The sequence below is a fragment of the Choloepus didactylus genome, chromosome 9 (assembly GCF_015220235.1).
Source record: "Choloepus didactylus isolate mChoDid1 chromosome 9, mChoDid1.pri, whole genome shotgun sequence".
In the NCBI taxonomy this organism is placed as follows: domain Eukaryota; kingdom Metazoa; phylum Chordata; class Mammalia; order Pilosa; family Megalonychidae; genus Choloepus; species Choloepus didactylus.
The window spans coordinates 61,871,804-61,887,417 of record NC_051315.1 but is presented as its reverse complement, the minus strand read 5'-3'; positions in this window follow the sequence as shown (position 1 = coordinate 61,887,417).

The window sequence follows — 15,614 nt, the reverse complement described above, 5'->3', positions numbered from 1 at the left end:
TATAAAGGGTTGTCTATATTGTGCATAAGAGTGCCCACCAGAGAGACCTCTCGGCTCCTTTTGGAATCTCTCTGCCTCTGAAGCTTATTTCATTTCCTTTCACATCCCCCTTTTGGTCAAGAAGATCCCATGATGCTAGGTCTAGATTCCTCCCCGGGAGTCATATTCCACACTGCCAGGGAGATTCACTCCCCTGGGTGTCCAATCCCATATAGCGGGGGAGGGCAGTGATTTCACCTGCCTAGTTGGCTTAGCTAGAGAGAGAAGGCCACATCTGAGCAACAAAGAGGCATTCGGGAGGAGGCTCTGAGGCACAATTATAGGGAGGCCTAGCCTCTCCTTTGCAGCAACAGTCTTCCCAAGGGCAAGTCCTGTGGTAGAGGGCTCAACCCATCAAACCACCAGTCCCCTATGTCTGTGCGCACATCAGCAGCCATCAAGGTGGAGAACCCCAACACCCCTGTTCTCCACCAACTCCTCAAAGGGGCTCCGCATATTTTTTTCATTTTTTTTTAATTAACTCTTTTTTTAAATCAACTATGTAAAAAAAATTTTAAAACATACAATAAAAAAAACATTTCAAACAAACCATAACAAGGGAGTAAGAAAAAGACAACTAACCCAAGATAACTACTTTACTTTCAACATGTTCCCACTCTACCCCAAGAAAATAATCTAATATAGCAACATTTCTGCGAACTTGTTCCTACCATACCCATCAGAAATTAACAGACCAAAGTCATTCCTGGGCATTCCCAGAATGTTAAATTTACCCACGATAGCTTATCTGTTCTTATTGGGTTATCATTCCCCCTTCTTTAATTGCTCTCTATTGCTAGTTCCCCTACATTCTACATTATAAACCATATGTTTTACATTTTTCAATGTTCCCATTAGTGGTAGCATATAATATTTCTCTTTTTGTTCCTGGCTTATTTCGCTCAGCATTATGTCTTCAAGGTTCATCCATGTTGTCATATGTTTCACAACATTGTTCCTTCTTACTGCCATGTAGTATTCCATCGTGTGTATATACCACATTTTATTTATCCACTCATCTGTTGAAGGACATTTGGGTTGTTTCCATCTCTTGGCAATTGTGAATAATGCTGTCATGAACATTGTCATGCAGATATCTGTTCGTGTCACTGCTTTCAGATCTTCCAGGTATATACCGAGAAGTGTGATTGCTGGATCGAAGGGTAACTCTATTTCTAGTTTTCTAAGGAACTGCCAGACTGACTTCCAGAGTGGCTGAACCATTATACAGTCCCACCAACAATGAATAAGAGTTCCAATTTCTCCACATCCTCTCCAGCATTTGTAGTTTCCTGTTTGTGTAGTGGCAGCCATTCTAATTGGTGTGAGATGATATCTCTTTGTGGTCCTAATTTGCACCTCTCTAAAAGCTAGTGAAGCTGAACATTTTTTCATGTGTTTCTTGACCATCTGTATTTCCTCTTCGGAGAACTGTCTTTTCATATCTTTTGCCCATTTTATAATTGGGCTGTCTGTACTATTGTCATTGAGTTGTAGGATTTCTTTATATATGCAAGATATCAGTCTTTTGTCAGATACATGGTTTCCAAAAATTTTTTCCCATTGAGTTGGCTGCCTCTTCACCTTTTTGACAAATTCCTTTGAGGTGCAGAAACTTCTGAGCTTGAGGAGTTCCCATTTATCTTTTTTTTCTTTTGTTGCTTGTGCTTTGGGTATAAAGTCTAGGAAGTGGCCGCCTAATACAAGGTTGTGAAGATGTTTCTCTACATTATCTTCTAGGAGTTTTATGGTACTGTCTTTTATATTGAGATCTTTGATCCACTTTGAGTTAATTTTTGTGTAGGGTGTGAGGTAGGGGTCCTCTTTCATTCTTTTGGATATGGATATCCAACTCTCCCTGCCCCATTTGTTGAAAAGACTATTATGTCCCAGTACAGTGGCTTTGGGGGCCTTATCAAAGATCAGTCAGCCTTAGATCTGGGGGTCTATCTCCGAATTCTCAATTCGATTCCATTGATCTATATGTCTATCTTTGAGCCAGTACCATGCTGTTTTGACAATTGTGGCTTTATAATAAGCTTCAAAGTCAGGGAGTATAAGACCTCCCACTTCACTTTTCTTTTTTTAGAATGTCTTTAGCAATTCGAGGCATCTTCCCTTTCCAAATAAATTTGATAACTAGCTTTTCCAAGTCTGAAAAGTAGGTTGTTGGAATTTTGATTGAGATTGCATTGAATCTATAGATAAGTTTGGATAGAATTGACATCATAATGACATTTAGCCTTCCTATCCATGAACATGAAATATTTTTCCATCTTTTAAGGTCCCTTTCTATTTCTTTTAGTAGAGTTATATAGTTTTCTTTGTATAGGTCTTTTACATCTTTGGTTAAGTTTATTCCTAGGTACTTGATTTTTTTAGTTGCTATTGAAAATGGTATCTTTTTCTTGAGTGTCTCTTCAATTTGTTCATTTCTAGCATATAGAAACATTACTGACTTATGTGCATTAATCTTGTATCCTGCTACTTTGCTAAATTTGTTTATTGGCTCTAGTAGCTGTATCATCAATTTCTCAGGGTTTTCCAGATATAAGATCATATCATCTGCAAACAATGACAGTTTTACTTCTTCCTTTCCGATTTGGATGCCTTTTATTTCTTTGTCTTGCCGGATTGCCCTGGCTAGCACTTCCAGCACAATGTTGAATAACAGTGGTGACAGTGGGCATCCTTGTCTTGTTCCTGATCTTAGGGGGAAGGCTTTCAGTCTCTCGCCATTGAGTACTGTGCTGGCTGTGGGTTTTTCATATAGGCTCTTTATCACATTGAAGAAGTTTCCTTCAATTCCTACCTTTTGAAGTGTTTTTATCAAAAAGGGATGTTGGATTTTGTCAAATGCTTTTTCAGCATCTATTGAGATGATCATTTGATTTTTCTCTTTTGATTTGTTAATGTGTTACAATACATTGATTTTCTTATGTTGAACCATCCTTGCATGCCTGGAATGAACCCACTTGGTCATGATGTATGATTTTTTTAATGTGTCTTTGGATTCGATTTGCAAGTATTTTGTTGAGAATTTTTGCATCTGTATTCATTAGGGACATAGGCCTGTAGTTTTCCTTTTTTGTAGCATCTTTGCCTGGTTTTGGTATTAGATTGATGTTAGCTTCATAAAATGAGTTAGGTAGTGTTCAATTTTCTTCAATGTTTTGAAAGAGTTTAAGTAAGATTGGTGTCAGTTCTTTTTGAAAAGTTTGGTAGAATTCCCCTGTGAAGCCATCTGGCCCTGGGCATTTATTTGTGGGAAGCTTTAGGATGACTGATAGTATCTCTTTGCTTGTGATTGGTTGGTTGAGGTCTTCTGTTTCTTCTCTGGTCAGTCTACATTGTTCATATGTTTCCAGGAAGTTGTCCATTTCCTCTACATTATCCAGTTTGTTGGCATACAGTTGTTCATAGTACCCTCTTATAATTTTTTAAATTTCTTCAGGATCTGCAGTAATGTCACCTTTCTCATTCATTATTTTGTTTATATGGGTCTTCTCTCTTTTTGATTTTGTCAGTCTAGCTAGGGGCTTGTCAATTTTGTTGATCTTCTCAAAGAACCACCCTTTGGTGTTATTTATTCTCTCTATTGTTTTTTGTTGTCTGTGTCATCTATTTCTGCTTTAATCCTTGTTATTTCTTTTCTTCTACTTGGTTTAGGATTGGTTTGCTGTTCATTTTCTATCTTCTTCAGTTGATCCATTAGTTCTTTGATTTTAGCTCTGTCTTCTTTTTTAATGTATGCATTTAGTGCTATAAATTTCCCCCTCAGTGCCACTTTAGCTGCATCCCAGAGGTTTTGATATGTTGTGTTCTCATTTTCATTTGTCTCTATATATTTAGCAATTTCTCTTGCTATTTCTTCTTTAACCCACTGATTGTTTAGGAGCGTGTTGTTTAACCTCCAGGTATTTGTGAATTTTCTAAGTCTCTGATGGTTATTGACTTCCAATTGTATTCCATTGTGGTCAGAGAATGTGCTTTGAGTAATTTCAATTTTTTTAAATTTATTGAGGCTTGTTTTATGTCCCAGCATATGATCTATTCTGGAGAAAGTTCTGTGAGCACTAGAGAAGAATGTGTATCCTGGTGATTTAGGATGTAATATTCTATATATGTCTGTTAAATCCAATTCATTTATCAGATTGTTTAGGTTTTCAATTTCCTTATTGGTCTTCTGTCTGGTTGATCTATCTATAGGAGAGAGTGATGTGTTGAAGTAGTCTCCCACAATTATGGAAACATATATTCCTTCCTTTAGTTTTGCCAGTGTTTGTCTCATATATTTTGTGGCACCTTGATTGGGTGCATAAACATTTATGATTGTTATTTCTTCTTGTTGAATTGCTGCTTTTATTAGTATGTAGTGGCCTTCTTTGTCTCTCATAACATCCTTGCATTTAAAGTCTATTTTATCTGAGATTAATATTGCTACTCCTGCGTTCTTTTGGCTGTAGCTTGCATGAAATATTTTTTTCCATCCTTTCACTTTCAATTTCTTTGTGTCCCTGTGTCTAAGATGAGTCTCTTGTATGCAATATATTGATGTTTCATTTATTTTTTTGATCCATTCTGCCAATCTATATCTTTTGATTGGGGAGTTTAATCCATTTACAGTCAACATTATTCCTGTGAAGGCATTTCTTGAATCAGCCATCTTATCCTCTGGTTTATGTTTGTCAGATATATTTTTTCCCTTTCTCTCTTAATGTCCTTTAATGTACCCATACTGAATCTCTTTAGTACTGAACCTTTCTCCATCTCTCTCTCCTGTCTTTGTTTCTCTGTTGGTAGGGCTCCCTTTAGTATCTCAAGTAGGGAAGGACTCTTGTTAGCAAATTCTCTCAGCATTTGTTTGTCTGTGAAAAATTTAAGCTCTTTCTCAAATTTGAAGGGGAGCTTTGCTGGATAAAGAATTCTTGGTTGGCAATTTTTCTCTCTCAGAATTTTAAAAATGTCATGCCACTGCCTTCTCGCTTCCATGGTGGATGCTAAGTAGTCACTACTTAGTCTTATGCTGTTTCCTTTGTATGTGGTGAATTGCTTTTCTCTTGATGCTTTCAGAACTTGCTCCTTCTCTTTAGTATTTGACGGTCTGATCAGAATATGTCTTGGAGTGGGTTTATTTGGATTTATTTTATTTGGAGTTCACTAGGCATTTATGATTTGTGTATTTATGGTGTTCAGAAGATTTGGGAAGTTTTCCCCAACAGTTTCTTTGAATACTCTTCCTAGACCTTTACTCTCCTCTTCCCCTTCTGGGACACCAGTGAGTCTTATATTTGGATGTTTTATATTATCAATATTCCTGAGGTCCATTTCGATTTGTTTCCCCATTCTTTCTTTTGTTCTTTCATTTTTCCATTCTTTCATCCTCTAGGTCGCTGATTCACTGTTCACCTTCCTCTAGTCTTGTACAATGAGTATCCAGAATCTTTTTACTTTGGTCAACACTTTTTTTCCATAAGATCATCTATTTTTTAATTTACTCTTGCAATTTCTTCTTTATGCTCTTCTAGGGCCTTCTTCATGTCCTTTATATCCTGTGCCATGCTCTCATTGTTCGTCTTTAGTTCTTTGATTAATTGCTCCAAGTACTGTGTCTCCTCTGTATTTTGATTTGGGTGTTTGGGCTTGGGTTATCCATATCATCTGTTTTTTTCATATGCTTTAAAATTTTCTGTTGTTTTTGGCCTCTTGGCATTTGCTTAACTTGATAGGGTTCTTTTAGGATATATAGACTGATTCAAATGCTTATCTCTAATTTGTCAGATCTACAGCTTCGTGGAGTACACTTTCTCTAACTAACCAGCAGGTGGCATCCGTGAGCCACCTATTCCCCTCAAGCCAGTTCTGTCCCACTTTGTCTTTGTGGTGAGTTGGGGTGTGAGTCTTGTGGGGTCCAATTGGTGCACCAAGCTTGCGTGTGTAGTTGGTGTTACTTGCCCTGCATATGGGGTGTGTGTCTGAGCGGTTAGGGAGGGGAGCAGCTTTAATAATCAAATCTCCCAAGTGTTCCTGGAGATTTAAAGCTGTTGCAATAGTCTAATCCTTCAGTTCAGTCTTGCCACAGTTTGTCTCTGCCGCCTACCCACGTCCTTGGTATTGGCGTATGGTCCTGGGACCCGTGAGTGGGTCCTCTTCCAAGCTGTGCACTCCTACATCCTCTGCTGAGGGACGACTGTGCTACATCACAGGTGAGCACTGTCCCCCAAGGGAGGTTCTGGGCTGCAGTGCTGTGTAGGGGCATTCCCAGTCTGCTGAAAGGATGGCTGAGTGAGGTGTGTTAATGTCCCCCTTTTCACACAACTCCACCTTCCCAGCTCCAGGTCAATTAGCTGAGGGTGTGGGAAAGACTATTGTCCATACCTGATATTGTGATGTGTGCATGTGTTGTTGGAAACAGTTCCCATCACACTGGGTTGTTTGAGGCAGCTCTGGGCTGTGGTGCTGGCACTGGGCAGGAGTGTTCCCAGCCTACCAGGAAAATGGCTGTAAGGGGACACCCCTCTTTTCTTGGGATGTTGTGGTGTTTAGTGAATTTTCTCAGCCACTGGACTTAATTGCTTTGTGTCTCAGAGCTCTCTTAGCTCTGCTCTTATCTGGGCCCAAATTGCAAGTCTTTAAGGCTTTCTGTAATGGGCTTCTTAGAGTAATTGTTTTAGGAAAAGATTTAAAAAAAAAAAAAAAAGGGCCCTCCTTGCAGACCTAATGGGCAATTGAAATGCTAAGAGACAAGGAGATTAGGGCCATTAAGGAACAATCAAGAAAGCAGAGAAACCAGCTCTTCAGACAAGGAAACTCACCCTCCGGATTTGCAAATGAGCCTGACTCTGTTTGAGCCCTGCCTTTCTCTGTTCTATGTTCATCAGAACTCGAAAAAATCTCTGTTTTTATTTTTGTTTTTTTTTTTGTTTTGTTTTGTTTTTTTTGCTGTTTTGGCTAGCCCTATCTCCTCTCCACCGCGCTGACTGCTCCCGGATTCTCCAGTGTCTGGTCTCAGTCTGTCTGTGTTTGGAGTTTGGATCAGCAGTCTGAGTTCTCAATAAGAGCCGCAACTGCAGTTCTCCCTCCTTGTTCCCAGCACTGACGGCCTCTCCTCCCACGGGACTGAGCCTGGCAGGCAGGGGCATGGGTCCCCTGGCTGCGAGAATTTACAGATTTCGCTGATCTCAGCTGTTCCACGTGTTCGTGAGTGTTGTATGAAGTATGCCCAAAGTCAAACTGCTCTCTGGTGTCCAGTCCACGCAGTTCCTGGCTTTCTACCTACTGCCCTGGAGGAGTAACTAAAACCTACACCTCACCACTCCGCCATCTTGCCCCGCCCTCTGAGAACGTATTTTAAAGTGAATTAGAACAGGGCCCAGATCTAGGCAGGAAATTGAGAAAGTCCTTCTAATTTCCGTTTCCTTTCTGAAGCAGGAGGCAGGGTACAGCATCTAAGGAAAAGAAAGTCAGAATAACCAAATATTTATTTGTTTTTGATAATCCTTCCAATGGGGTTGACAGATTTTACTTTACATTAAGCAGGACTCTTTAAATTAAGGTATGTACTTTTTTTAGAGATAATGCTCTTGCACACTTAATAGATTACAGTAAGCAGGACTCTTGCAAACTCAATAGCAGAAAATCCAGCTCAAATTACTTAAAAGAGAAAGAGACTATTTTGTCTCATGTAATTGAAACTTCATCAGGCACAGTTACCCACCCTCCTCTCTCTCTTCTTGATCGTTCAGCTCTGCTTTCCTTAGTGTCAGCATCATCCTCAGGCTGACTCCTCGTAGTGACCGAGATGGACAGAGTAGCACCAGGCTTCTGTAGTCTTCGATGGGCAAAATCTCATGATGAGCACTTCTCTCCCTAATCAGTCAAGAGAAGCACCAGGACTGTCTTTGGGCCACGTTTCCACCCCTAGAAGATGAGGATAGTCATGGAGAGGTGGTTCACACACACACCCCCCCCCCCCAACCTCATGGTCTGAGTTACGAGAGGGAAGGATTCCAAAGGATGGAGCAGATCCTTTCACCCAAAGAGGGGTGCTGGGCAGCAAAACCGCACACATGGCAGGAACCATTTTGATGATCTGCAGACTGGAAACACATTTTCTTATATGGCACTTATAAATTTCTACTAACTGAAGATTTTTTAAATTTTGCTGGATTTCATAAGTGGGATTTAATAAGCACATTCAATCCATGAAATGTGACACTCTTTCAAACTTAAAGAATAATGATTCTTCCTGCTTTGCTTCTATTTCCCTCAAGTTTCCTAATTGTTTCTTTCTTTTTCTTTCTTTTTTTCAGTCAGGTAATGCCCACTTTTCCACCCTCTATCCAAGGAGATTTAGAAAAAAGAAGGAAAAAGATACACTTTGATGTGAACTTTGGGACGTATCTTGGAGAATCAAGTTGATCTTAAAAACAGTAAAAGTACTTTGAACCCAGCATTAGGCAGCTACCTCCTCTCTACCAATTTTTTTTCTATTTCCTAAATGTTTTAGCATTTTCTTTGGGTGGATGGGCATATCAGTTAGGGTTCAGTGCAGAAAACAGAAACTACTCTAGATTATTGGCATAAAACGATTTAATTCAGGGGATTACATGTTCAGGTATACCTCAGAGATAGTGTGGGCTTGGTTCCAGACCACCGTAATAAAGCAAATATCACAATAAAGTAAGTCATATGAATGTTTTCATTTCCCAGTGCATATAAAATTTATGTTTACACTATACTGTAATCTGTTGAGTGTACAATAGCATTATCTCTAAAAAAAAGTATATACCTTAATTTAAAAATACTTTATCGCTGAAAATGCTAACCATCATCTGAAACTTCAGCAAGTCATAATCCTTTTGCTGTTGGAGGGTATTGCCTCGATGTGGATGGCTGCTGAAGGATGGGGTGGCTGTGGCAATTTCTTTAAATGAGACAACAGTGAAGTTTACTGCATTGATTGGCTCTTCCCTTTCACGAAAGATTTCTCTGTAGCATGCAATGCTGCTTGATAGCATTTTACCCAAAGTAGAACTTCTTTCAAAATTGGAGTCAATCCTCTCAAACCCTGCTGCTGCTTTATCAATTAAGTTTATGTAATATTCTAAATCCTATATTGTCATTTCACCAATGTTCATAGCATCTTAACCAGGAGTAGATTCCATCTCAAGAAAGCACATTCTTAGTTCATCTAAGCAACTCCCCTCATCCATTAAAGTTTTATCATGAGATTGCAACAATTAAGTTGCAGCTTCAGGCTCCACTTCTAATTCTAGTTCTCTTGCTATTTCCACCACATCTGCGGTTACTTCCTCCACTGTCTTGACCCCCTCAAAATCATCCATGGGGGTTGGAAACAACTTCTTCCAAACTGCTGTTAATGTTGATATTTTTACTTTCTCTCATGAATCACTAATGCTCTTAATGGCATCTAGAATGTGAATCCTTTCCAGAAGGTTTTCAATTTACTTTGCTCAGATCCATCAGAGGATTACCTGTGGCAGCTATAGCTTTATGAAAGGTATTTCTTCAGTAATAAGACTTGAAAGATTCTTTGCTCCCTGGGTTGCACAATAGATATTGTGTTAGCAGGCATGAAAACAATAATCATCTCATTGTACATCTCCATCAGAGCTCTTGGATGACCAGATACATTGTCAAGGAGCATTAATATTTTGAAAGGAATCTTTTTTTTCTGAACAGTTCTCAATAGTGGGCTTCAAACATTCAGTAAATCATGTATGCTATATGCTATCATCCAGGCTTTGTTGTTCCATTTATAGAGCACAGGAAGAGTAGATTTAGCATAATTCTTAAGGACCCTAAGATTTTTGGAATGGTAAATGAGAATTTGCTTCCACTTAAAATCACCAGCTGGATTAGCCCCTAACTAGAGAGTCAGCTGGTCTATTGAAGTTTTGAAGCCAGGCATTGACTTCTCCTCTCTAGCTATGAATGTCCTAGATGGCATTTTCTTCCTATATAAAGCTGTTTTGTCTACATTGAAAATCTGTTGTTTAGTAGTCTTAGCTAGATCTTCTGGATACCTTGCTGCAGCTTCTACATCAGCACTTGCTGCTTCACCTTGCACTTTTATGTTATCAAGACAGCTTCTTTCCTTAAACCTCATGAACCAACCTCTGCTAGCTTTAAACTTTTCTTCTGCAGTTTCCTCACCTGTCTCAGCCTTCCTAGAATTGAATAGTTAGGGCTTTGCTCTGGTTTAGTCTTTGGCTTTGGGGAACATTGTGACTGGTTTGAACACTCAAGTTTAGAACACTAAAGTTCTAAAGTTTAGAACACTAAAACTTTATCTGAATCAGCAATAAGGATGTTTCACTTTCTTATTATTCACTTGTTCACTGGAGTGGCACTTTCAATTTTCTTCAGGAGCTTTTCCTTTGCATTCACCACTTGACTGTTTGGCTCAAAAGGACTGGCTTTCAGCCTATCTTGACTTTCAACATGCCTTCCTCACTAAGCTTAATTCTGCCTAGCTTTTGATTTAGAGTAAGAGACCTGTGACCCTTCCTTTCACTTGAACAGTTAAAGAGTTATTAATTGTCCTAATTCCAATATCGTTGTGTCTCAGGGAATATGAAGGCCTGAGGAGAGGGAGAGAGACAGGGGAATAGCCAGTCGGTCAAATAGTCAGAACACACATTTACCGACTAATTTTGCTGTCTTATATGGGCACAGTTTGTGGCAACCCAAAATAATTACAAACAGGAAGATCACAGATCACTATAACAGATATAATAATAAGGGCATTTGAAATATCGCAAGAATTACCAAAGCATGACACAGAGACACAAAATGAGCACATGCCATTGGAAAAACAGCACCAATAGACGTGCTCAACACAGGGTTGCCACAAACCTTCAGTATGTAAAAAATTCAGTATCTGCACAGAGCAATAAAACAAAGAATGACTATTGTATACAAAAATGACAGAATCAGGACCTAGGCTGGGCCTCCGAGGGCAATTCCTAGAATAATATTCCCCTGGGAAGCCCTGAGTTGGTCACTGGAAATTGAATTGAAGACAAATATATGTAGCTGCAATCCAAGGCCAGGAAGATGGAATCAAGAGGCCACAGCCAGTTAACCCTTATCTGACACTCAGAAAGCTTAGAGGACACTGAAAATTGACACAGAAAAACCTCAGGGCTCCACAACCGAAAACAGCCTTCTTTGTGTCAGCTGCGAGAACTGGCACATTGTACCCCATTCAGTCAGGATAGGATTTTGCTTCTAGCAGGGCATCTTGAAGGCATGGCATACAAGAGTGGTCCAAAACAAATGTCATCTAGCCTGTCAAGATAATGAAAGCTATAGACTCAGGTATAACAAAGATGAAAACTTGCCTGGTTACTCTATAGCCACACATGTGAGGATGTTAAGGAGGTTGGAGGGGGTTGGAGGTTGTGCAGAGGTGGAGGTTTCTATTCCCTGGTGGCCCAGGTTATAATCCTAGTTTTACCATCTATTGTTTTACAGATAAGGAAATTAAGGCACTGGGAGTTATCAAACTTGCCCATGGTCACACAAGTAGAAAGTGGCAGAGCACAGACCTGAACAAGACTGACTCCAAAGATCCTTGCTACCTGACATGTAACCCATAGACTAACAACCCTGCAGCACTTGCAAGCTTGTTAGAAATGCGGAATCTCAGGCTCCACCACAAACCTCCTGAATCAGAACCTGCCTCTTAACAAGGTCCCGAGTGGTTCTGAGGCATGGTAAGTTTGAGAAACCCTGCTCTTCACCACTCTAAGCAGGGGTGGCTTCCCCAGTTAGGTAGGCTACCTAGAACTTCAGTTCCATCAGCAACTTGATGACACCAGGAACCAAACAATTCCCGAGTCTTCCTAGGGGCAAATGCATTTCTTTGCTTTTAACAGGTCTTTTAGTCAATGCATTATTGTAACATTGGGGAGGCAGAAATGGGAGTTTTCAAACACTGTTCTTTCAATGGCAAACTCTGATCTAAAATACATGATGGGACTCAAATGCGAGGTGAGCTCTGTGAGCATTTCCTCTTCTGCACAGCAGGAAAGGTTATAAACAACAAAACTGCAGCTTGCTTTCCCACTAAAGGGAGCCAAAGAATTGATCGTGTGTAAAGAACTCTGAGGAGTTAAAAAGAAGTCTGAATTTTCATACTCTTCTTAAAAAAATCTCTCTGTATGTGTATATACATATATGTATATATACACACGTGTGTATAATCAAGAATAATCAGTACCAAGCAATTTTAAGATGTCTCCTTGGTTATTTTAACACATTGACTTTCTGTGCCCAACCTGACCCCAACCTGCATTATAGACATTGTATGAAGGGCTAAGTTTAATATAGAACTAGGGTCAATCTTGATTTTGTTCAAAATGACCTATGTTGAAAAGCAGTTTAAATTTTAGCTATTGAAGGGTACTTAAACTTTAAGATTGTTGCTATTAACACCCACTAGTAAGTCACGGGTTGAGAGACACCAAAGAATGAGGAGACAAAACGTTCAGTGACAGCAGAAATAAATTACATTTCTCCATCTGTGAACTGAGGAAGTAGAACTAGATTTTCATGGTTCCTTCCTATCTTTACATCTTAACAATTTTACCCAACAAGGGGTAATAAAAATAGGTGACATTTACTTAGCACTTTCATATTGCCTCATTTACTCCTTACAAAAACCTGAGGTGGGTACTATCAATCCTATCTTACAGATGAAGAAACTGAGGCACAGAAATGTCAGAAAACCAGCCAAGATTATATTCAAAGAGGTGATGCTAATTCACCTGGGCAGTTTGACTCCAGAGCCATATACTTAAGTGCCCTGCTCAACTGCCTTCCAGTTTAAGTATACTTCTAACTTCTCAGTTCCTGTTACTGGTTCATCACAAGCAGAACGAGGCATTTCCACACAGTGGGCAGAGCCTTTTTGATATGGTATTTATTTAGGCCATCCAGTGGCTTCCAAAGCAGTTCTCAAGCTTGGCTGCACTTTGGAATCACATGGGGACCTTTAACACGGACGCCTGCCTCCCACCCTCAGAGTTTTGGATTTAATTAGTCTGGTGTGTAGCCTGGGCAGCAGGGTTTTCTACTGTTGTTAGATGATTCAAATGTATAGCCCAGGTTAAGAATTATTACTCCGAGATTTTTTGTGAAGGGGGGTTGGTTCCAGAGGCAAGTTCCACCCACATAGGATCAGGTGTTAACCATATAGGTCAGCCATCGACGTCTTAATTCAAGGTTTTTAATTCTATCCATATAAAGTGAATTCCCTTACATTTGTCAGTATCATTTGTTGGTTTTAGATTATAAGCTTCCATTAAAAGGTCAAAGCCAATGCCTAATTTGTATATGTATCCTCAAAGCCTAATTTAACATTTCTAGAAATTCACCTAGTTGAAATTAGAAAAAAAAAAAATTAAACCACATCTTTGTAAATCTCCCTGGCAATGCAGAATATGACTCCCGGGGATGAGTGTGGACCCGGCATCGTGGGACTGAGAGTATCTTCTTGACCAAAAGGGGGATACAAAATGAGACGAAATAGTTTCAGTGGCTGAGAGATTTCAAATGGAGTCCAGAGGTCACTCTGGTGGACATTCTTATGCACTATATAGATAACACCTCTTAGGTTTTAACGTATTGGAATAGCTAGAAGTAAATACCTGAAACTACCAAACTCCAACCCAGCAGTCTGGACTCCTGAAGACAATTATATAATAATGTAGATTACAAGGGGTGACAGTGTGATTGTGAAGACCTTGTGGATCACACCCCCTTTATCTAGTGTATGGATGAGTAGAAAAATGGGGATAAAAACTAAAGGACAAAGGGGGTGGGATGGGGGGATGATTTGGGTGTTCTTTTTTTACTTTTATTTTTTATTCTTGTTCTGGTTCTTTCTGATGTAAGGAAAATGTTCAGAGATAGATTGTGGTGATGAACGCATAACTATGTTATCATACTGTGGACAGTGGATTGTATACCATGGATGATTGTATGGTGTGTGAATGTATTTCAATGAAATTGAATTTAATAAAAAAAAAAATTAAACCACATCTAAACATCTTGATCTCATAATGGTAAGATCTTAACAGAATGCTCACTTAAATGTATCGACTGGTTATTGGTGAATTGAATTACTTGTCTGGTAGCCTCTGAGATAACTAGGGCAGTCCCTGTAGTTTCTTGAGATTCCTGGTGGATGTTCTAGAAGGGTGATTAGTGTCTGAGAAATTTCATCTGATCTCTCCTAATATGGGTCTGTCTCTGCCGATGTCCATGACCCTGGCACAGCCAGCCTAACAGAGATGGCTCCAGGACAAGGGCAGAGAGATGACTGAGGCACGTAAGCATTGCTGACTGCTACAAAAATTGCACTGGACTCCCCCACTCCAGTGTAATCACCAACTATTATCTCTTTAGTTTTGCCCTTTGTGGGGTCTGGTCCATCCTTCCACTGTGCTGGACCAGTTTTCTTGCTCTGGTTTGCTTTACAATTCATTTATGCTTAGTCGGAGGATTCAGCCATGAATCCCTTTTATGACTTTCCTCCTCGAGGCGGGGGGCCTGTTGGTAACACCTCTGCAGACCAGCCGGGTCAGATACCTTTCAGAGCTGAGGCTGGAAAAACCTATTTAAGGTACAAGAGAGAAACAAAACACTTACTTGCAACTTGCAGAATGAGGAACTCCTGGGAGAACAGATGCCCACTAGCTTCTTTGTAATCATCACTCTTTTGAACTCGTTCTGAAGATCATTTTCTTCATCTCTTTGAACCTCGCCTTCTCCTCAGTGCAAGGGAAGTGGATTGGATCGTACCCTTTGGCCTTGAGGAACTGCTTCTAATCATTTACTATATGCTACCCACGCTGATCAAAGGACACTTCCACGTTCCAGTTTTCTCTACCCTGAGGATGTAGTTATGTGGGACGCAACCATCTACAGCATTTCACTTTTCCTCTTTTAAAACAAAGCAACCAATCCCAGTCTGTCTTCCCACATTATCCTTTTTGTGGATTAGTGTACTGAGAGACAGTTTCTCATTAAGATGTTTTCATTTAGACTAAAAGGCTTGGTTTTATCCTTACTTCCCCGGCCTGGACAACTGAAAGCATTCCCCACCTACATCTAGCCCACATCCTGGAATATTACTTCCCCACCACAAAGTATGACATAAGCCATGACTGTTTATGACCCATATGGAGTTTGTGGCAAGTAATTTGTAATAAATAATAAATGGTCAATGTTTGCAATGATTCCTTTATGAAGCCAAAGGGATCTAAGGATATTTCTATAATAACATCGCTATCACTCTTAGGCTTTTGATCTTCTGATCTCAAAAAACCCAAGAAGGCTAAAACTTACTGTATCATATACTGAGTACAGTGGAAAACTAGTATGTAATACACAAGGATAGATAATACATTTTAGATTGGAAATTTATTCAGGCCAGAGCATGCTATACTGTCTGGACACTCTATACCTGCTTTATTTTCTTTTATTTAATTGTGATAACCCAAGCTAGAGAAGTTTCGTAAAATTTCTTAAATCTAAATGAA